The sequence below is a fragment of the Rhinatrema bivittatum genome, chromosome 4 (assembly GCF_901001135.1).
Source record: "Rhinatrema bivittatum chromosome 4, aRhiBiv1.1, whole genome shotgun sequence".
Taxonomy (NCBI): domain Eukaryota; kingdom Metazoa; phylum Chordata; class Amphibia; order Gymnophiona; family Rhinatrematidae; genus Rhinatrema; species Rhinatrema bivittatum.
In genome coordinates this window covers 441,931,223-441,952,979 of record NC_042618.1, presented here as the reverse complement: position 1 = coordinate 441,952,979, position 21,757 = coordinate 441,931,223, and the positions used below count along the sequence as shown (strand labels likewise).

General features: G+C 46.4%; 1 protein-coding gene and 1 long non-coding RNA gene across 2 annotated transcripts in view; both read right to left on the bottom strand.

Moving 5' to 3' along the window:
• NTN4 (netrin 4) overlaps positions 1-21,757 on the bottom strand; it is a 105,421-nt gene that overhangs the window by 69,446 nt on the left and 14,218 nt on the right. The window lies entirely within an intron of this gene.
• LOC115091336 lies at positions 13,687-14,987 on the bottom strand. Its single transcript, XR_003856676.1, has 2 exons — positions 14,706-14,987; positions 13,687-14,556 (listed from the first exon to the last, which is right to left on the bottom strand). It is a non-coding gene; the product is annotated as an uncharacterized LOC115091336 (long non-coding RNA).

Here is a 21,757-nt window from a genome sequence, read left to right as displayed (position 1 = left end):
GAGGTAGTAATTTGGATATTTGGTTTGGACAGTGCAGTGTTTGGACAGTGCAGTGTTTTATTAAGGAATGTGTGTTGCGTCCGGTCTCAGACGGCTTCGACCTCTGTGCCTCACCTTTCTCTCTGCTAGCCTTGGGAAGAAGGCTACCGCAAAGTCCATCCCCGGAACGGCAATGGCAAGGCAATCCGCCATGTTTCTCCTGAGGGCCTCCTAGGGTGCGCGCGCACACACCACCCACGTCATGGCAGGAACCTCGGGGGCGGCCCCCTCGAGTGAAGTCACGCCATCCGGTATTTAGCCTGCCCTTTGTTTGCTAACAAATCGAGTTAGCAAGGATTGGACTTGTCCGGTCTAAGCTACTCTGCCGCTTTCTTGCTGCTGCTGGAAGCTCTCTCTGCCCTTCGGGGCATTTCTCTAACCTGGGTACCCACTCCTCCGGGGCCCTTTGCTTTCAGGAGCCTATCAGGGATCAGGTACTCGCACCTCGAGGGCCTGCTCTCCCTGCCTTGGTGCCTGTATTCAACTACTTCTGCCTCCTGGGATCCCCATCTATACAGCTACCAACTTAGTGAGTAATCTAACATTGTCAGTCTGTCTCATCTACAGATCAGCACTGGGAACCTGCATCCTGCACTCCCTATACTATTATTGCGAGACGGGTCTCCTCTGCTGAGGGCCCCTGGACTGCTACCTCTGGATCACCTCACTACTGCCACCTCTGGTGGTATCATTCTGCTGTATAATAAAAGACAAATCTGTGTTTGCGTGTCTAGAGTCGAGTCTAGCCTAGTACTGTGGTTCCTCACGGGGCTCCTCCCCATGGGAGTGGTCATCACCACAATACCCAAGAATCCACTCCAACACCTCAAAACCAAAACAATGTGGTGTCGTTTACAATTATTGTTGTGAGAATCTAGTGATCTTACTTCCAGAATCATGGCTATGTTTGCAATGGAATGCATTCAGGCCCGGCACAAGAGGGTGTGCATTCCATGCATTTGCACGGGGCGGCACACCTGGGGAGGTGTTGGCAGCAGGAGAGACTGCAGAGCTGCCGGCCTAAGAAGAGACACTGTGGGCCGCCAGCGGAGCTCATCCTGCAGGCAGCTGGAAATAAGGAGAGGCCACGGAGGCATCCCTCTAATCTGCGCACATAGCTTCCCCTCTCTTTCCCAGCACAGGAAGATTAGTGGGGCCATGGTGGAGCTCATCCCACCACAGCCCAAAGAGAACGGAAGACCTTCGGAGCTGTGGTGGAGCTCATCCCATCACAGCCCGAAGTGAAGAGGAGGCCGTGTGTATCTGTGAGAGCCTATGTGCTTATGTGTGTGTGAGTGTCTGTTTGCATGTGTATGTGTGCCTGTGAAAGCCTGTGTGTCTGTGAGGGAAAGAGCACCTGTATATGAGAGAGAGTGCGAGTGTGTGTGTGAGACCATAGGCATGTACATGAAAGAGAGAGTGAATGTGTTAGTCTGCATGTGTATATGTGCGTGTGTAAGAGAAAGTGAAAGATAAGGTTTGTACGGCCCTGCCTCCCCCAATCCACGATAATCTCCGGGTGACTGGAAATCAAAAAATCCCAGGTATGGAAAGCAGGAGATTTTAAAATCCTTATTAGTTGTAATTATGGGGTGTAATTTGATGTTTCTGCTGTTTTGAAATATTTTGTATTTTGGGAAATATTAATACATTTTCTAATAATTAGATTTTGTATCCATTAGATGTTTTGAAATATTTTATTTTGGATATTCTATTTGTTAACTGGTTTGAAATATTTTATTTTTATGAATATGATTTTACTATTATGATTGATGTTTTATATTTCTTGATTTTATTATTTAATGTTTTAAGAAGAATGGTAATGCTTCTGTTTATTCATTGTTGCTCTGCATATAGAGGCTGGCTTATTGTGATTTCAATTCTTTTCTGCACATTTCTATTTATAATTTCTGGTCTCTTTATTCTGTATTTAGTCAGGGTCTGTCTTTGTTCAGCATGTGTGACCAAAGTGAGGTGTTTTGCTGGCTTGTATTTTCTGTGTAAGGATCTATAAACAGTCTGATTTGTTTATAGGAGGTGTAATGGTGTTCTAGGGTCTTGTGTAATATGTGCAGAGTTGCCTTTACATAGATAAGGTTGTTACTGTTTGAGTGCTCATAGTTAGGGTTATTATGGTATGGGATGTTTATTATATTGTAATGTTCATTTTATTTATTCATGGCTTTCTGAGGGCTAAGCCAACACCCATCACACATAGGGAGGAGGAATAGCCTAGTGGTTAGAGCAGTGGGATATGAACCAGGAGACCAGTGTTTGAGTCCTGCTGTCACTCCTTGTGACCTTGGGCAAGTCACTTTACCCTCCATTGCCTCAGGTACAAAACTTAGATTGTAAGCCCTCTGGGGATAGGGAAATACCTACAGTACCTGAATATAAACCAATGTGATATCTCAGATGACTGTCGGTATATAAAAAAAAATTATAAAAAGTCTAGCGTAAATACTCATGTATAAGTTGATCTCATGTATAAATTGAGGGTATTCATTTGGGCCCCCAAATTAAGAAATTTCTGTGACCCGGGAGCTTATGAGGATGATGACAAACTTGCAGTATCTCAGGCACATCCTCTCTCCTTCCCTGCGGGGTCCCAATGATGTGTTTTGAACCATGTGGCTCTAAATGTGCCAATCAGACCCTGGCTTGGGACATCAATGATGACATCAGCATGTAGGCCCAGCCATCCTTGCTGCAGTGTCGGGGCTTCCTCAAGATCCCGACACTAATGTCTCCATTTTTTATTTTATTTATTTTTAATTGGTCAGCAGCAGTAAGATTGGGGACTTACCCAATCGCAGGTCGAAGGGGGAGTCGGCAGTGGCAGGACGTCGGGCCGTCCAGCTATCAGTGGAGGCAGGAGCGGTAAGATCAGGCCCAGAAGTAGTAAGCAGTGTGACGTGGGAGGAAGACGCCGCTGGCAGCAATGGTGATCGCTAATACCACCTCCCGCTGCCAGCTGGCTGATTCCTCCCGCGATCTCTCTCCTTCAGTCCCAGGTCTCCCCTCGGCAATGAGCAGCGAGGAGACTTCAGAGGCAGCGATGCCAGCGAGGCTGCAATGCCGCTCTTCCACATCTCACCCCTCCTCCTTGACGGCATGTACCTTCCTTTCCTTTGGCACCTCTCTACTTTCCTGCAACTTCCCTTTTTACAGGGAAGAGTGGTAGACGAGACAGAAGCAGCATCTTCAATTACTGGCAGTAAAATAAATGTGGATTGACCCGTCAATAAGGCGACTGTGATTTTTAAGGATTGATTTTTTGACCAAAATCTTTCGACTTATACATGAGTATATGCGGTAATTCCACAGGAGTTCCAAGTGACTTTTTTGCAGGATTTTCTGGTTGGCAGCACAGCAGTGCATGTAAATATAATATGCATGTTGTAATTTATATTTTTGCCTCAGAAGAATGTACTATTGAATGTTCCTTATTATGTACAATCTATTATAAATGCATAATTTGTATGAGTGTGTGGCTATTCAGAGTATGTATGTGTGTGTATGTGTGTGCGTGCATAAAGCTGTAAGGTTTGCCCAGGATACCTAATACCCTTCCCCTGACCATGGGTTCTGTGGGGACAAGGTAGCGGGCAAATGTCAATTTTTAAAAACATAGATTGCTGGAGGGAGCTGGGTTTTTATTGATGGGCCCAGGACAGAGACTGAATGAATCGGGGGGATGCAGGATGGCAGTATAGTAATTGTCCGTATAGGGCAACAAAACAGCCAGCACCGGCCCTGAATGTATTTGTTGGAATGAAAAGTTCCAGACTGAACACAACTTTTAGCATATATTTATTGGCAAAGTGCACCAAAGGATTCTTTACGCCTGTGATTGATGAAAGGGTTGACTGATGTCACTTTTAATGGTACGCTTAGCTCCGATAATGTTTGACAGAGAGTGGGTGTGTTTATCATTGTGGGCGTGTCCTTCTTGATAGGTGGGGTTTCCCATTGGCTTGTTTGTTAAATGCCACTGGCTTACATAGTTGAGGATAAGCAGGCGCCTTTGACAGCACACTGCCATTTTAAGTATGTGAGCTGTTCAGTCTGTGTTGAGGTACGTTAATTTTTGCTGTTAGAGAAGATGAAGTATTTGTTACTTTTTAACAAGCTGTTAACTATTCTTCTGGAAAAGAGAGCAGGTATTGGCCCCTGATGAAAGCAATAATTGTTGAAACACTGGCAGTATCAGGTAAGAAGCAGGAGCGAAGTTTATCAAGAAGGCTTTAAGGGCAGATACGTATTTTTTTTTAACTTTTGGTTCAACATTCACATAAGTAAGTCGTGTACTTTGAATGTAGAAGTTAAATGGTTCCAAAAAAAGGTGGTAGCTGATTTGAAACTTGGTGCTCTGTATGATGCTACCTATAGCCCACTGCGGGTAAAAGGTTGCAGAGCATGCCTGTCAGCAATTTATAATTTCCGATGCCAGTTTTCAAATGCGTATAGAATTTTTGCCCTGAGCCAATGATTGGAGTTCAAATGGCAGTGCTCTTCAGTCACCAGAAGCAGCAGAGCAGCAGCATTAGTAGTGGAAGGAAGCATGGAACCTGCGAGCCAGCACCCAACTCAAGGGCCCTGCTGTGGCTCTGCCCTCAGGCGAGTGTCTGTGGTAACAGGAAGCCCTGCGTGAGGAGGGATCGGGTCTGCTGCAGGACCTATGGGCTTACTCTGGCTCACGGGCCCCATGTTGACTTTCATTACTAATGCTGCTGCCACTTGCAGATCACCATCAGGCTTGGGACCAGCTATGAAGGAAGGGGAGGGTGGAGTGTGCACAGACATGGCTCCTTTCTCCTCACCCACCACTGACCCTACCCAAGAGAAAAATGTTGCCTCTGTCATCAGCCTGCCCTCTCATCAGTTGTCATTCACCTTTGGCCCACAGGAAAAATGTTGCCATTGGCCCGGGCTCTGGTCTAGGGGGATGTTTCGAGAAAAGGCCATTTGAAGGGAGGGATCAGATGCAGAAGGGGTCTGAGGGTTGTTTCAGCTGGAGAGGGACTGGTTCTGGAGGGTGAGAGAGAGGGAGAATAAAAGAAGATTGACTGGAGGATGTAGAGAGGAGCTGGGAGTGAGGGTATCAGCTGGAGGCTGAGAGAGATGGGTTGGAGAGGAGGAGGTAAGGCTAGGAGGTTATAAAGGGGTATTGGGGATGATAGAAGATCATTTAGGACTTTTAAGAAGAGCTTGAGGTTGAGAGAGGATCAGCCTTTGTGATGGGGGGATGAGTAAAGGACTGAAGGGGTGAGAGAGAGGGGCTGGGCTGAAGAGGTGAGAGAAGCTGGGGTATGTAACAGAGGATCACCTGGAGGGGCAGAGGTTGAGAGGGGGGGGGGGTCTGCTGGAGGGGAAGAGGTTAAGAAAGGAGGTTCTCTGGAGAGGTGGAGGCTGAGAGGATCATCTGGAGAGTGGTGAGGGTGAGAATGAACTGATTGTTGGAGGGGGACTTTATCTCTACTTTCTTTTGATCATCTGGGAATCATATGAATTTTCAAGCACTAAAACAGGGTCGCATTGGCTAAAAGCTTGGGAAGTCCTGCTCTACTTTTCAGGAGGAAGACAGGAACTAGCTTCGGTAACTCTTTCCCCACTATGAGAAAGCTCAGAGCTATTCTCTAAAGCAGTGGTCCCCATTCCTGTCCTGGGGGCCCACCAGCCAGTCGGGTTTTCAGGATATCCATTATCCACAATGAATGAGCATGAGAGAAAATGTGCATGCACTGCCTCCATAACATGCACATTCTCGCTCATGCACATTCATTGTGGATATCCTGAAAACCCGACTGGCTGGTGGGCCCCCAGGACAGGGTTGGGGACCACTGCTCTAAAGATTCTACACCACCACCTACCGGCAGAACACCACACCACGACGATGTCCTCTCTGTACAGTACTGGAACATTCTTGGTACCTCACCAAAAAAAGCAAGTTACTCTATAGTAAGGACAAGAGATCCCTGCAGAAAAATATGCACTATCCAAATTCCCAGTACTCGCAAGACATTGAGGATGAAAGTTTTAGCCCTTTCTTGTGCTATGAGATACACAATCGTGCTTTTCCAAGATGGCTACAATTTACAATTTATTATTATTATTTTTTTTTTTACCACATATGTTTTCTCTGCTCTATCAGCATAAGCTACACTTATGAAAATATTTGACCAGGTTATAGTTTATTTTTTCATAGATGCAGTTTGAAATATGTTAAAATGTTAATACTGATTGGTGGTGGTTGAATGTTTGAATTATTTTATTAATACAAACTAGATTTAAGTAAATCCGTTTCTGTTGAATTCCTTAATACTTCTCTCGGGCGCCTTCAACAAAAGTTACATGGCGAATTATTTGGAAATGCATCTTCAAAGACATATGAAATATGCTAATTAAATGCATGGATGCATAAATGCATTCAATGGTAGGGAATGGTGCAAACTAGTCGGAGTCAAACTCAAAGCAGAAGGATTTCAGTCTGGTCTGAATTCAATAAAATCTACAGAACTAAGACCTGAGGCAGCAAAGTGAAAGGAAATCCAAAGCAGAGTCTGCATCAATCCGTGATGGATTCCTTGAATTTGCTGTGAAACTGGCCAGCAGCTGGTGGCTCTCATTTTTTTTATTTTTTAAAGAAAAGGTTTGCCGGCCAATTTGATGAGCTTGTGGCAGGGGTGTGGTTTGCACCCGGCACACAGGGCCTGTGCTCAGAGTCCAAACCTCAGAGCTCCAGCTAAGGAGGAGGCTGCAATACAGCTAGGTCAGCCAGCCCCAGACAGCCGGAGGAGGCGGCAGCAGCTTCTGTTTTGGCCAGAGAGACAGCACGAGCTTGCACGTGTGGGAGAGACAGAGCAGGAGTGTGTGTGAGCATGTGTACGTATGTGTGTGAGGGAGATGCTGTGCGAGTCCAAGGAGGAGATTGCTCTTGTCTCTGGGAGTGTGTGTGTCCAAAGGAATGAACTTTTTAAAAGGACTGGTGGTGCTAAACTCTGCACAATGTACTCCTCCCTGAAGGCATTTGCTCAATATTGCGGGTGCTTGAGCACCCACAGAGTTGGCACCTCTGAATTAATCATAAATTAGAAACACCGTCCGCAAAAAAAAAAAAAAAGTTATTCTGAACCATGCAGTATTGGAGTCTGTCACCCCGATGTTGACAGAACTGTAAGTAGCCCTGTGACACTAAAGTCAGCAATAAAGAACTCATTCAAAGAAGAGACGGATTTACTGCTACCAGGCACAATGATGGACAAGGAAAGGTCAGAGAGGTCAGAGGTCCCTTTCAGAGGCTGAGAAGAGTTAAAGGAAGAGAGAGTCTGAAGCTGAGTAACTGAGCATGAGTGCCTAGCAGAGGGAAGGGGATTTTTGGATGCAGTATCTGGAGCTATATGTATGGGTCCTATGGTAGACGTCCTAGACCCTGAAGGGAGTCTTCCCTCCCGCAGGGATGTAAGCAAACAGTGCATTGTTGTACAATATATACAGTAACACGGTTACATTTAGGGCACGGGAGAACGTCAGGTCAGCTGCCGGCATCTGATGCCTCAGAGCGAGTGAGGCAGGAGCAATTGGGGGATCTTCCCTGCCACTACTGATTTTGGCTGGCATTGGAATGAGGTGGGGATGGAGCAGCCCTGGCAGGGATGAGGGACAGCAGGGTTTGGAGCACCCTTCATTTGCCTGGGGAATGTAGAAAGGGGGCATTCAGGGTTCAGAGCCCTTCAACAACCCGAAGTGGGGGTGATGGTGGGGTTTGGGGGGGGGGGGGGGGGGGGGAGGGAATTGGACTGGCAGTGATGTGCTGGTAAATTTTCAAAGTTTCCATTATACATGAGTCATAGATGTTTGTTTTTTTTATGCCCTAATATTAAAAAAAAATTGTTCCAATTCCCCTGAGGAACAAGGAACAAAAACCCCACAATTCAATGAAAGGAGACAACATCTCATGTGCAGAACTTTCAACCCCCGGACACCGATGTGGACCTCCCCTCTCTAGTGGCCAATGCTGCTCTCCACTATGAACCAGACAGACAGCATTAGAGCAGCAGGTCAACACAGTAAAGGCCAAAGGCAAACAGGCTGAAACGCTGTACAGGAGGTGTAAAGCACTATAACACAGTGTTACACACTTTGTCAGTGAGCAAACTGCTTTATGAGCTGCCCGGATACCGGATCGGGTCTGTGAGTGCAATGGCGCACAATGGTATAATCAGTCCATTTCTTCATAAGAGGCTCATGTTGAAAATGTGTTTAACAAAATGTAACTTATAGACACCAGTAAGAGAAACAGAGACCATTCGCTCCTCTAACTGAAAGCAAAGTGCTAAACAGTGTAACGAATACATTTCATCCTTTTCTTACGCATTTCTATATTTCTGCTTTACATGCTGGAGTGGCTCTGTTTCTGCTGGGCGGCCTTTCATTCCTAAAGCTTTGCAGGACATTTTACAGCACCGTCCGGGAAAACCACTAAGCCTAACTCCAACCAACAATGCAAAACTTTCAGTCCTGTTGGCAGGAAATGCAATTATTTAAAGATACTTGCTGGAGGGCCAGGGCAGTTTCCCATCCCCTCCAAGAAAAGAAAGTGTATGCTTGTGGGACTGGCTTACCCGAGATGCCTGCTCTGTTATCTGCCTGTGAATGAGAAATACAATGCTCAGAGCTTGACGTGCTGAGGGATGTGCAGGAGCTTGTCCAGGAGCAGAGCCTCCTGAAAACCAAAACCTCAAAGCAACCCCTGTGCACAGCTGGAAGGGCATTCTGCACGAGAGCTGACACTATACGTACAACCAAGCGGTTGCTGCATGAAAGATACAGCCGCAAGCCAACACCACTTCCAATGGGTCACTGAGTGACGATTCCAGAAAATATCTGTCTGACACAAGAATCCGCGCTCTCTTCCAGCTCCCCCAGGTCAAACGTAGCGACGTCCTACAGAGAAACTGAGCATAAGGAGGGCAGTTTTCCACAGCACTTGTGGGCAACGCAGTGTTTTGCCCGTCCTCTTTGCACACAAGTTTTCCCAGACCCAGTGGAGTACGTGCATTGTGGTAACGTGGGCCAGTTGTGGCTTAGGAACAAGGAGGCAGACTGTTTCCTCAGGTGCAAATTTATTTACAGTGTAAAACAAAACAGAAAGAAAGCTGCTCACTTTGCAGTGCTGGTCTTTGCATTCGTTGGCCTCCTGCCTGCTTTCCGGGGCCTCTCTAACCCTTCTGGGCCCTGACGCCTTATTGTATGGTGAATAGAGCCTACCTTCACCCAGAATCCCTTGTGGGGCTCATCCTTAGGGAGGACTGGGTGGGGATAGCTGTGACTGGTTCCTTTTGGTGGTTTGAGGGAGTTTCCTGTACACTTCCTCATCTCTTCCTTATTTGGACAAGCACCTGCCTGTACCAGGACACTTCTCTGGACAGGAAATCCACATTGATGGTTTTTTTCCTGCCCTATTTCATATTTTATAGTTGAAGGGCTTTAGGGCCAGTAATGATCTCATCACCCTCAGTTCTATTTATCCATAGGAGCGTTTGGTGGTCCCTTATGAACTGCCGTCCCAGCAGGTAGTAGCGCAAGGCAACTCTTGACTGCCAATGCCTCTGTCTTGACTGTTGGGTAATGCTTCTCCCGAGGCATTAGCTTTTTGCTAATGTAATCCACAGAATGTTTTTGGCCATCCTTCTCTTGAACTAAAACTGCTCCCAAACCTTCTTCTGAGGCATCTGTCTGCACTGTGAAAGGTTCAGTGAAGACCAGATTTATTAGGACCAGTTCTGAGTAAATCACCTCTTTCAGAGCCCGGAAAGTCTTCTCTGTTTCAGCTGACCACTGGACTTTCTCGGTTGCTTTCTTCAACAATAGCCTTATGAGAAGCCCTGCCTTCTTCGAGTAATTGGGGATAAATCTTCTGTAGTACCCCGTGAGGCCTAGAATACTCTCACTTTCACTTGTGTTTGTGGGACTGGCACCCTGTGATTGCTTAAATCTTCTAGGTCTAAGGCTGGACCTTGCTCTTCCCCAAGGTGTAGCCAAGATACTGGACTTGTTGCCCTCCTAGCAAGCACTTCTTTGGGTTGGCCGGCAGTCCTGCTTGCCTGACTGGTTAGCACAGCCTGAAATTAGCTTAAGTATGTCTTCCAATCTGGGCTGTACATCCAAGTAGGCGGCTGAGTACCCTTGATGTGGGTGGAGGAAATGGTCAACCAAACACTGAAACATTGCGGGGAGATAAAAGGGTTGACAGTGAACTGGAAAGGTCCTCCTAGTGTCGAAAACTCAGCCTTCTCCTTCACTGCTGGCGTGAGAGGCACCTGCCAATACCCTTTTGTAAACTCTAGGGTAGAGATGAATTGGGCTGATTCCAGATGCTCAGTCAGCTCATCCACTCCAGGCATTGGGTATGCGATGAGTTTTGAAACCTTGTTGACCTTTTTAAAGTCAATGCAGAATCATATACTCCTATCTGGCTTTGGCACCAACACTGTGGGTGAGGACAAATAACTGTTAGACACCTCTAACTGAGCAGGATCTCCTCCTTCACTTCAGCCTCAGTGATGCGGCATCTGGTCTTGGGAATCCAATAGTGTCATTGCCGTACCACAACTCTAGGTGGCGTAATGATGTCATGTTGTACCAGTTAGATATGACCCGGTAGATTCGAGAAGATTTCCTTATTTTGCTCCATGAGCTGCTTTAAGTCAGCTGCCTGCTGTATATAGCTGCTTTCTGAAAGGAATCTGGGTTCGGTCTGACTTCTGGACCAAACTCTCTTCCTTGCATCACTTTGCACTACTGTGCCACCCACTATTTTAAAAGGATTATGTGGTAGATTTGAGTTCTCTTTCATTTATCTGATTGGACTATTTTGTAATCCACAGGCCCTGTGTTCTCCAAAACTTCATAGGGTCCTTGCCAATGGGCTAACAGCTTACTTTACAAGGTTGAGAAGAGGACTAGAATGTGGTCCCCTGGCTGGAATACTCTTTGAACCACGGGGCAACTGTAACCTCAGGCTTGGGTAGTCTGAGCCTTCTCTAGGCATAGGTGGACGCTTTTCCCAGCCTTTTTAAGGCAATCCTGCACTCAGAATATGTAGTCAGTGAGGTTCTGCCTAGGGTTCCCTTCATCTTCCCAAGTCTAACGAACTATGTCCAAGATTCCACTCGATCTCCTTCCATACAGTAACTCAAAAGGGAAAAACCCATCAAGCTCTGTAGCACTTCATGGAGTGCAAACAGCTTGTAGGGTAGCAATGCGTCCCAGTTCCTGCCATCTTCATCTACAAATTTCCTCAACATTTGTTTGAGTGGCTGTTTGAAGCGCTCAACGAGCACATCGGTCTGTGGGCAATACACCAAGGTACGCAGAGATTTTACCTTCAGCAAGGAATAGAGTTGTTTCATTACCTTGGACATGAACGGATTCCCTGATCCATCAGGATCTCCTTGGGTGGGCCAAGTCATGAAAAAACCTCCATTAGGGCAGTCGCCACCATTGGGGTCTTCATGCTCCATAGTGGTACTGCCTCCAGATATCTTGAAGCATAGTCCAGAAGGTTGAGAATGTACTTATTTCCTCAAGTAGATCTCTCTAGTGGCCCCACAAAGTCCATGCCCACCCTTTCAAAAGGGGTCTCGATTATGGGCATTGGTATGAGAAGAGCCGCCAATGCCAGCAGGCTTTGTGAGTTGGCAGGTAGGGCAGGACTGGCAATACAACTGGACCTGTTTATGTAGGCCTGGCCAATAAAATTGTGCCAATATTTTCTCTTGGGTCCCCTTTCTTTACAAAATAAGGAGGAATAGGATCTCTAACCTACGCTCCAGGGACTAGCTTTCCGTCCATTCTCTGTATATGCTCCCGGACCCACTTAAAAGACTCATCTTCCCTCTGGGTCCATCTGAAGCTCCCTGAGTCACCTGCTTTTCCCACTCAAAGGGGCCAGGTATGACATTTTAGGTGGGTTGCTGCTTTTCCCCTGACTCCCCGGTTGCCTCTAAATTTGCAACATAACTATTTGTCCTGTCAGCGTTGCTTCTGGAAATTAGGAGTCTTAGAGTCTTTATGAAACAGGGCTGGATCTTCTAGGGGAAAGTGATATGTAAACTCAAGTCATCATTGTTGTGGCTGGACAAACCCACTGTGAGTTGATTCCACAGGCTCTTAAAGTTTATACAGTCCTGTCCTATTAATATGGGTAGGATAGCCAAGAAAGAATTCCCAACTCTATTTTTTTTTGGCTGACTGAGGTCTTCAGTTGTGTCTGACTTCCTGGATAATGACATTGACTATGACAGAGTAGTGACCCTGGCATGGGGATCAATCTGGACCTGCTTTACTACCGCTCTTCCTGGCTTGGAATGCCATCTAGTTCAACCACAATCACAAAAGTAGAGACTCCCTGGTTGGGGACATCCATGAAATTACAAAAGTGTAGGACCATGGTATTAACATCTATTGGCTCAACTTTCCTGCAGGGACAGTCTCTGGCAAAATGGCCCCTTTCTCCACATGATGGTCTGGCTGAGGTTTGTGGGCGAGATGAAAAGTCCTGCTGGATCTGCGCTACTGGTTGTTGAGACCTCTGACTCTTAGGACTCTGCCATCCTCTACCTGGGTCGAGTGGCTTCTCTGGAAACCGTGAAGACTCAGGTATGGTCTGGGCCTAGTAATAGGCCTCTGCTACTTTCAGCACCTTTTCAAGTATAAGGTTTGGGTGTCAGCAGACCCACTGCTGCATAGGGTGTTTTAGGCTAAGAATTGTCCCAACAGAACCACTTTGGCTATCTCCACCCCGGACTTCCCTTCTGGGTGCAGCCACTTCCAAGTGACATCTTTAAGTCTATGCAATAGGTTCCTTGGGTTTTCTCCAGCCTGCAGAACTCCCCATCAAAACCGCTGTCAATAGGCTTCTGGGGTGAGTCCCACTCTCTCTAGAATGGTGGCTTTAATTTCTGGATTATTAGTTTGGAAGGCATCTTGACTACTCCCGGTGAGTAGATTTTCCAGATAGGTAGTCCACCTATCTTCTGGCCAACCTGTCACCTGAGCTGTACATTCAAAGTTTTTCAGGAAACAGTCGATGTCTTATCCTGGGGTCATTTTAAGTAGTACTGGTGACAAAGGAGGTGGCATGGTCACAGTGGTCTGTATGGCCAGTGCTACCTGAGTTAGCATGGTATTTTGCTGCATAACTTGTTCTCACAGCACCTGCTGCTGGTCAATTTGTGTTTGTAAGGCAGTCTGCAGTTGCTGCTACTCTGTAGCGAGAATCTGGATCACTAGCTCCATCTTCTCTGCTTTTCCAGCTGTCTCCAAACTATGTATCTCTCCGGGGGAAGGAGAGAGAAAACAAAAAACAACAACAAAAAAAAACCCTGCTGGCTTGCCCAGCCCTTACTCACTGCTTGAAACCTGACTACACAGGCAAAGCTAACCCCCTTAGCCTGTTGTGCATAGGCTGCGTGAGTGGAACCATGAGGTCCCAGGAAAAGAGGGGTTTTTTTTTCTGCTGCAGCTGTGCGGCTTCCACCTGTGCTTCCTCCTCAGGCAAGAAGATCCCACTGCTGTCACCATATGTGGTAACATGGACCAGTCGTGGCTTAGAAAACAGCTAAGAGGAATAAGGAGGCAGACTGACTGTTTCCTTTGGTGCAAATTTATTTTCAGTGCAAAACAAAACTGAAAGAAAACTATTTACCTTGCAGTGCTGGGTCCAAACTCAAATGTAGTTTGTCTTTGCATTCGCTGGCTTCCTGCCTGCTTCTCAGAGCCTCTCTAACCCTTCTGGGCCCTGGCTCCTTCTACAGGGTGGCCCATGGAAAAGTAGCCCGCCTCCAGTACCAGTGCCACGCAGGCAGGCTACTTTTCCATGGGCCACCCTGTAGTGTGGTGAAGGACGCCTCCTTTCCACCAGAATCCCTCACGGGGCTGATCCTTAAGGAGACTGGGTGGGATAGCTGTCGCCAGTCCTTAAGGTGGTTTGAGGGAGTTTCCTGTACACTCCCTCATACGCATATTGAAAACTGGTGCAACTTAATGTGTGTAATTTCTGGCTAACTTATGTGCAATATTACATAATGCCCCCCTTTAAAGTTATCATGCCAGTGCATCATCTATCTGCATCTCCCCTGGTAGGTGTGCCTCCCTCCCCCAATAACCTTTGAACCCTGCATACAAATACATTCACCTTTCTACTACAGAGAGTAGACCCCCCCGGCTCACATTTTTCATGCATTCCCCCACCCCCTTTGCCCTCAAACACGCACATATAGACTTTTTACATTAGGGGGTTTTTTTGTTTCTTTTTTTATTTGGTCTTAGTCTAGTTCAGTCCAGGAGGTCAGAACACACGTTTTAAAGACTCTCTGTCACTAGGCGACATCAAGCATTTGGAAAGCTTCCCTGCCGTTGCTTAGTCATCTTCACCATTTGCAAATCTCTGTACTAGAGAAGGAAACGAGGCATCTTCAAATATTCACACATCTCCTGGCATGAAAACTTTGGCTACAAAACAAAACAAAAAAAGTTCTTAAATTGCTGTTTTAATTATCTGTATAATATGCTACCCTCCCCCCTCCTCTCAGAGGACCCGATAGTGGCTCTTAAAACAGAGAAGAAACCATATAATTTACTGCTAAACTAAGCTGTCCTACCTTTCAGTTAATACCTTGCTAAAGCCCATCCTGCTGCTGTTTCAATTTGAGGCTGGAGAGCTGTTTCCAAGCGCAATGCAAAAGTCAGTCTTTGAAGGCTGATGGAGGTTGTCCTACTCTGAGTGTAAATCCAGCCTATGGAGCAGTAACATGTGGGTGCCTCGGTCTTGAAAGTCTACAAATGCATCAATATATATGCTTGCCAAATATGATGAAGGTAAAAAAGCTGGAAAGAACTGTAATGTGTAAGATCCTAAAAGGGAGCCTAGCTTCTTGGTAGGACATCCCTATCAACTGATGAAAGGCTAAAGACAGGGTATTAACATATTCAATATGCTGCAGCAGAGTTGAGTAAATCAAAAGCCTTTCATCTTCATATCAGCTCATTAGGCAGAGATAATTGTAAGATCAGCACCATGATTAAGAAGTACTAATGTGCCCTGGGAGTGTGTAATCAAAGGAGAAATAGCTTCTGCATTGCTTGAGATTATGGCAATGAAGAAAGAAAAAAAAAACAAAAACAAAACAACTCAGTTTTTGTCTGCCTTTGACTTTCTGCCAGGGAGCACAGAAGTAAGCACCAGGATTATCTGTTCACCTGCTGCGGGGCTTGGGCAGGTGATTATGCTACTTGTTCTCTGTTAAATCTGTTGGACCAGGAGAGGCAGAGGAAGACAAATTCGCAAGCCAGGTCTCAGAGGGTCTGACAGCAGCCCCTCACCTTCATCTAGGGCATACATAGGACCAGGTCGCAGAGGCATGGGGGTGATAAAAGGACTTAGGGTCCATGAGAGAGGGGAAGTCTCCAACTCGTGTCCCAGGACTACTACTAAATGGAAATCCAACGCTCTAACCACCGCAGCAGTCATTCACTGGACCAGATTTGTTGAAGGAATAGTGAGGTCTATATTCCAAACCTATTTAGATGGATATCTTTCACTTCAGCACTGCCTATTGGATGCAGCACTGGAGTCGCCAGGAGCAGTTAAGTCAGACCCTCAAGGCAGGGATGATTTTTTTTGTCACAGGGGGAGGGTGGTTGCAATAGAAATTTTTAAAGACAAAACAGGCAAAGGGTGTGTGTGTGGTGGGAGGAGACAGATGATGGTAATATATTTAAGCAGCGCTGGGCCAGACATTACAATTTAAATAATTTACCTGAGGATGGATCCACAGGCCCTTTAATTTTTTTCCTCGTTTTAATACCGATACAGTGCTATTTACCTGGATCTCTCTTTATCTTTTAAAGATATCCAGATAAGTTGCAAGTTATTTGGCCACACAAGGCCAAAAACCTTTAAAACCTAACTACTATATTCAAACTTGTAGCCGTATAAGTTTAGGCAAGTATATTCAGTGGGATGTTTATACCGCTGAACATAAGGGGCAAGTTATCCGGCTAACTTGTCCACTAAACGGCCTCCTGAATATGGGCCTCATTTTCTAAAGCAGGCTGAACACTGGAAAAGACACAGGCTGAAGGAGAACAAGATGGGTCAATCCCACCTGTCCAGTAATACCGCTTCGCTCTTGACCTGGAGATCAATTCAGTGGCCCATCCTTACTGTTAATCAGGCGCTTGATCTCCCTGTTCCTTTCTTGTCCCTTTTTACCAGGCCCTAGGCCTCTAATTCAATGCTGGTTCAAAAGCAATTGTCCCATCCAGTCTGCTCATCCCAGTTATTCCAGTCTACTCCACACTGCTAAGAATATATCCCAGTTACCAGCTGTAGAAGCCTGAGCATGTAGAGGATATCGCTCCTTATGCATGTCAGCTTTTGTCTTCTTCTTCTTCTTTGGTTCTCTACCATCCTGGCTAGATAAGCACGCAAGTTCTCTAACAATCCAACATCCAGCCACCCCATGCCTTACTACCCTTACAAGGCTGTTGCCCAAACATGGGGGGCCTCCTAGGTCCCCATGACCTTACTGGTAGCAGCCCAGCTATGCCACGGCCTACTATGTTCCCAGAGAGACAAAAATCGGGAAAACCTTTTAGTCAGTGGTAACTTTCTAAAATAAAAAGGATACTGGGTCAGGTCCTGTAGGACCAGCAGCAGCCTCAACCCTCCCAACTGAGAAAAAGAAGCAAATTCAAAAAGGTTCAGGGTTGGTGACCTGGCAGAAAATTGTCACTGCTTTTAATACATCAGGCCCTTAGTGGTATTTTCTTTATCTGCTCCTTGGTTTTAACGTATGACCTTGCTGGACAGAATTCATCCACCACCAACCTGCTGGCATCAACTCAGCTACCCCACAGGCTGCAGTAGGTCATGCTTCCTTTGTTTTCTCCTAATCGCCTCGATCCTTGCCTCTGCTCTCATAGGAAAGTGAAGGGTGGGTTGTTTTCCCAGTGAACTAAAGTTATGATGCAGAACACAGCAGCGTTTCCACAGTCACATAGATACGTATTCAGCAGCTAAGGTCTCCCCACTCTTACTGTAAGATCCAATTAGTACAAGGAACCTCCCCTACTTACCCCCTCCCTCCCCAGACTCAAATACAAGTCTATGTGACCCCTGCATAACCCCAGTCCTCTGGGCCCATAGACCCTCCCCTATCTCCAACCTCTCAAACAAGACAAGGACCTCTAGACTCTTCACCCACCCCAACTCTCCTCACCCATCCCCAAACCATCCCAAAATCTTCCTAATGTTCACTGGCAAGAGGGAGTCTGTTTCCCTACTGCCGGCTGCAAAACAACATCTCTGGCAATCTGATTTGAACACCAATGCATGCTGGTGCATGGGAAGGTGGGATCAGTGAATCTGAAGTTCTTTAACTATTTTGGGGGTGTCACATACCCCCTCAGCACTACCCTTAACTCCCACTCAGGGTAATTCTGTGGTCACTTGGAGAGTCCTGCCAAGCACTGCCCCGGCCCATCTGCACATGTGTTCCTACACTGGCAACCTTCTACCTGCCAACTGTGTTCCTAGTTACCTCTGGGCAAGTTCCCCACCCACAAGCTATGCCCTGATGGTTTCTAGGGACACTGTGATTCCTCACAACCAAGGGTCACACAGCTCCTAGAAATACAAAGACCACACACTACACCGGGATCGCTAATCAGACCAAGACAGGCAGAGCTAACAAACTAAGGCCTGGATTTTCTAAGGTCGCAGACCTTAGAAAATCGGCGGTAACGGGGGGCGGGCCTGCGAAAGGACCTGGAGTCATTTGTCTGGGTCAGAGGGGGTTTGGGGGTCAAAAGGCCCAGTGGCCCGCATCTGGTTAAGGAAGGTAGTGGATGAAGGATATGAAGGACCCAAAGGCTCTTTTCTGTTTCGAGATGGTGGAGGGGTTGGCCCATATCTGTACTGCATCCGTTGATCTCAGACGGCGTCGACCTCTGTGCCTCACCTTTCTTCCTTCTCTCTCCACAAACCTTGGGAAGATGGCTGCTGCCGCGTCATCATGCCGCTCTCTCTGGCGTCCCCGGAATGGCTACAGCGACAGTGTTCGCCATGTTTCTCCTGAGGGCACTCCTAGGGTGTGCACGCCACCCACGTCTTTATCCACATCATGGCGGGAACCTCGGGGGTGGCCCCTCCGAGTGACGTCACGCAATCCGGGTATTTAGCCCTCCCTTCGTTTGCTAACAAACTGAGTTAGCAAGGATTGGATTTGCCTCCGGTCTAAGCTACTCTGCCGCTTCCTTGCTGCCGCTGAAAGTTCTCTCTGCCCTCCGGGGCCATTCACCTCTAACCTGGGTACCCACTCCTCGGGGACCCTATGCTTTCTTTCAGGTGCCTATCTGGGATACTGGGTACTCGCTCCTCGAGAGCCTGCTCTCCCTTCCTTGGTGCCTGCAAACCAACTACTTCTGCCTGCCAGGATCTTCAACAAATACAGCTATCTACTTCAGTGAGTAAACTAACCTTGTCAGCTTGTCTCACCTCCAGCTTCAGCACTGCGAGTCTACATCTGGAATTCTCTCTTCTACCCAGCGCAGCCTACCATCATTGGAGTGTGAGATGGGTCTCCTCTGCCGAGGACCCCTGGACTACTCTACTGGGTTACCTCACGACTGCCACCCCCTGGGCAGTACCACCAAGCTGTATAATAAACACGAATTCTCTGTGTCTGCCTGTATAGAGTCTAGCCTAGTACTTCGGTTCCTCACAGGGCTCCTCCCAGTGGGAGTGGCCATCTCCGCAGTACCCAAGAATCCACTCAAACACCTGGAAACCATAACAATCTGGTTGCAGGGAGGGATGGTTTTCAGACCCTTAAGACCTGAGGTAACATGGCTTATTAAGGTCACTAAACTTTACACCCCCTCCTACTCCCGATTTGTAGTAAACCTCTCCAGCTTTAGTAGGCTTTTAGAGGTAATTTAAGTCTATATCATTTTTTTTTTAACTTTCGGGTATTTGCATTACCGCCAGGAAAGCAAAAGTAATGCTAATGTGCACACAAATGACATGGATTAATGTTTAGGGCGGGAGTGTCAATACTTATGCCCATTAGTGCGCAGGCCCCCTAATACATCAGATCTTGCAATTCACAGGGAAGTTGGTAAAAGGGACCTGAAGGGAGAGCACCGATCGCTGGCAGCACAAACAGAGTAATGACTTCCTGGGCGAAGGAAGGAGCCTCTGTGCCCCCAGAGGAAAGGGTACAGCCAAGGGAGGCAACATCAGAGTCTCAGAGAAAGTCGGACCTGCTGTGGAAAATCGAATACCATAAACAGATATTTCATTCCAAGTAACAATACATTGCACACACTCTTACTGACCTGCTGTGCATAGTAATAAAGACCTCCTATATCAAGGCGGCAATGCTAACACACTGCTCTCGCCTTTGTAGCACTTCATGGTATAAACAAACATCTAATGGCATTCTCTTTAGCATCAATTTCTGATCCTTGTTTTTTTGAAGGTTTTTCACGGGAACCTGTCGAAACAGGCATGCGATTGACTGCTCCAGGTCCCGTGCTGAATATATTTCTTTAATGGCGTCCGACAGCAGCGGTGTCTCAGGCCTCAGACACCACGGGACGAGTGCGGTCTGCATAAGACACATCTGAAGATTTTTGGCAATTTGTAAGTTTAATGTATTGGGTCTGACAGGCAGTAAGCAGGGTTTTTTTTCTTAGATTACTCCTGAGTCTACCCCCTTTCACCTTCATCCTTTGATCCCTTATGCTAGAACCTTCTTTCCATTGCATGGAAACCTTGAAGGTATTTAAGATGTTTCTATCTTATCTCCCCTCTCTCTTTAAGTCTGCCTCCATATTCTTTAGAATGAAGAATGCTGACCATTTTAGTAGCCGCCCTCTGGAGTGACTCCATCCTGCTTACATCCCTTTGAAGATGTGGTCTCCAGAGTTGTACACAGTATTCCAAGTGAGGTCTCACCAGGGACTTATACAGGGGCAATATCACCTTTTTTCCACTGACCATTCTTCTCCCTATGGAGTCACGCATATTTCTGGCTTTTGCTGTCACCTTATCCATCTGTTTGACCACTTTAAGATTATAAGATATGATCACCCCTAGATCCTGCTCTTCTATCGTGCTTAGAAGAATTTCATCTCTTATACAGTGTTGAAGTTTTGGAGTCCAAATGCATGACTGTATTTTTTAGCATTAAATCTTAGCTGTCAGATAATAGACAATTCCTTGAGTTTTGCTAGATCCCTCCTATTTTCTAGACTATTCCTTGAGTTTTTCTAGATCCCTCCTATTTTCTAGATTATTCCTTGAGCTTTGCTTGATCCCTCCTCATATTTTCCTGTCTGCTCTGTTACGGGTTTTGGTATCATCAGCAAAAAGACAAACCTTTCCCAACAATCCTTGAAAATAAATCGGTCCAAGGATCAATTCCTGTGGCACACAATTAGTAATGCTCCTCTCCTCAGAGTGAACTCCATTTATCCTTACCCTTTGTCGCCTCCCACTCAACCAGTTTCTAACCCAGTCAGTCACTGTGAGCCCATACCAAGGGTGCTCAATTTGTGTTTCAAAGGCCTTATTGAAATTCAAATACACTACATTAGTACCCTCCCCAGAACCAACTCTCTAGTCAGATTCATCTGACAAGACCTAACTCTGGTAGTATCATGCTGCCTCCGATCTTGCAATCCATTGGATTGCAGAAACTGCACTATTCTCTGTTTTTAACAGTGGTTCCATTAATTTGCTCAACACACAGGTCAGATAAACTGGCCTGTAATGCCCAGCCTCCCCTTATACTACCATCCAGTACTCCTGATGACTTAGTGACATAATAGAACCTTCCATCTTACATTCTGCCGTCCCAGACTCCCTTTATACCCACACAATGAAACCTTCCAAACCCCATCACCACCCACACATTCATCTAGAAATTCCTATGATTTCTCTCTATAATCAAACTTTCTACCTTCTCACGCTGCCATTCTAGATGCACTGTGACTTACTTTCTACAGTGTGTGTGTGTGTGTGTGTGTGTGTGTGTGTGTGTGTGTGTTGGGGGAGGGGGGTTTGGCATTCTGTCTATTTCCAAAAGGGACACCAGATAAGGTTGATCCCCACTGTGGAATTTCTTTACTTTTGAAATGGTAGACTTTCTCCTAACATTATTCTTGTTTTAATGTAAATTTTGAATGATTTATATTGGACATACAAAGCTAGATAAACTACCTGCAATGTGGCAAACCCCAAGTGTATTCTTTATCTGTGGTGTTTGCTACAATAATCAGAGCAAAACTACAAGGCTACTTTTGTTTTCGTTATTACTCCTTCAAAGGTACCCACACAAATTTTCACCTGCATTTGGGGTGGGTACGTTTTAGGCACAACTATGCACCTTGTTGTCTCCCCAACCTAATTGTGCCCCAGCAACACCTACAAAACCCTACAGGTAAAAGTACATGCCTTGCTGACATATGCCCTTACGTTCACCTATGTAGAGGGCACTGTTCCCTCTAAGCTGCGTGCATGTGCAGCCGTGCACAACTTTTTCCGTAGCTGTGTACAGCTTTTAGCCCCCCCACGAAAGGATCAGATAGGAATAAATCAAACCCCTGCCTGATCTGTGTCATCACACCTCTCTACCCCTCCTCC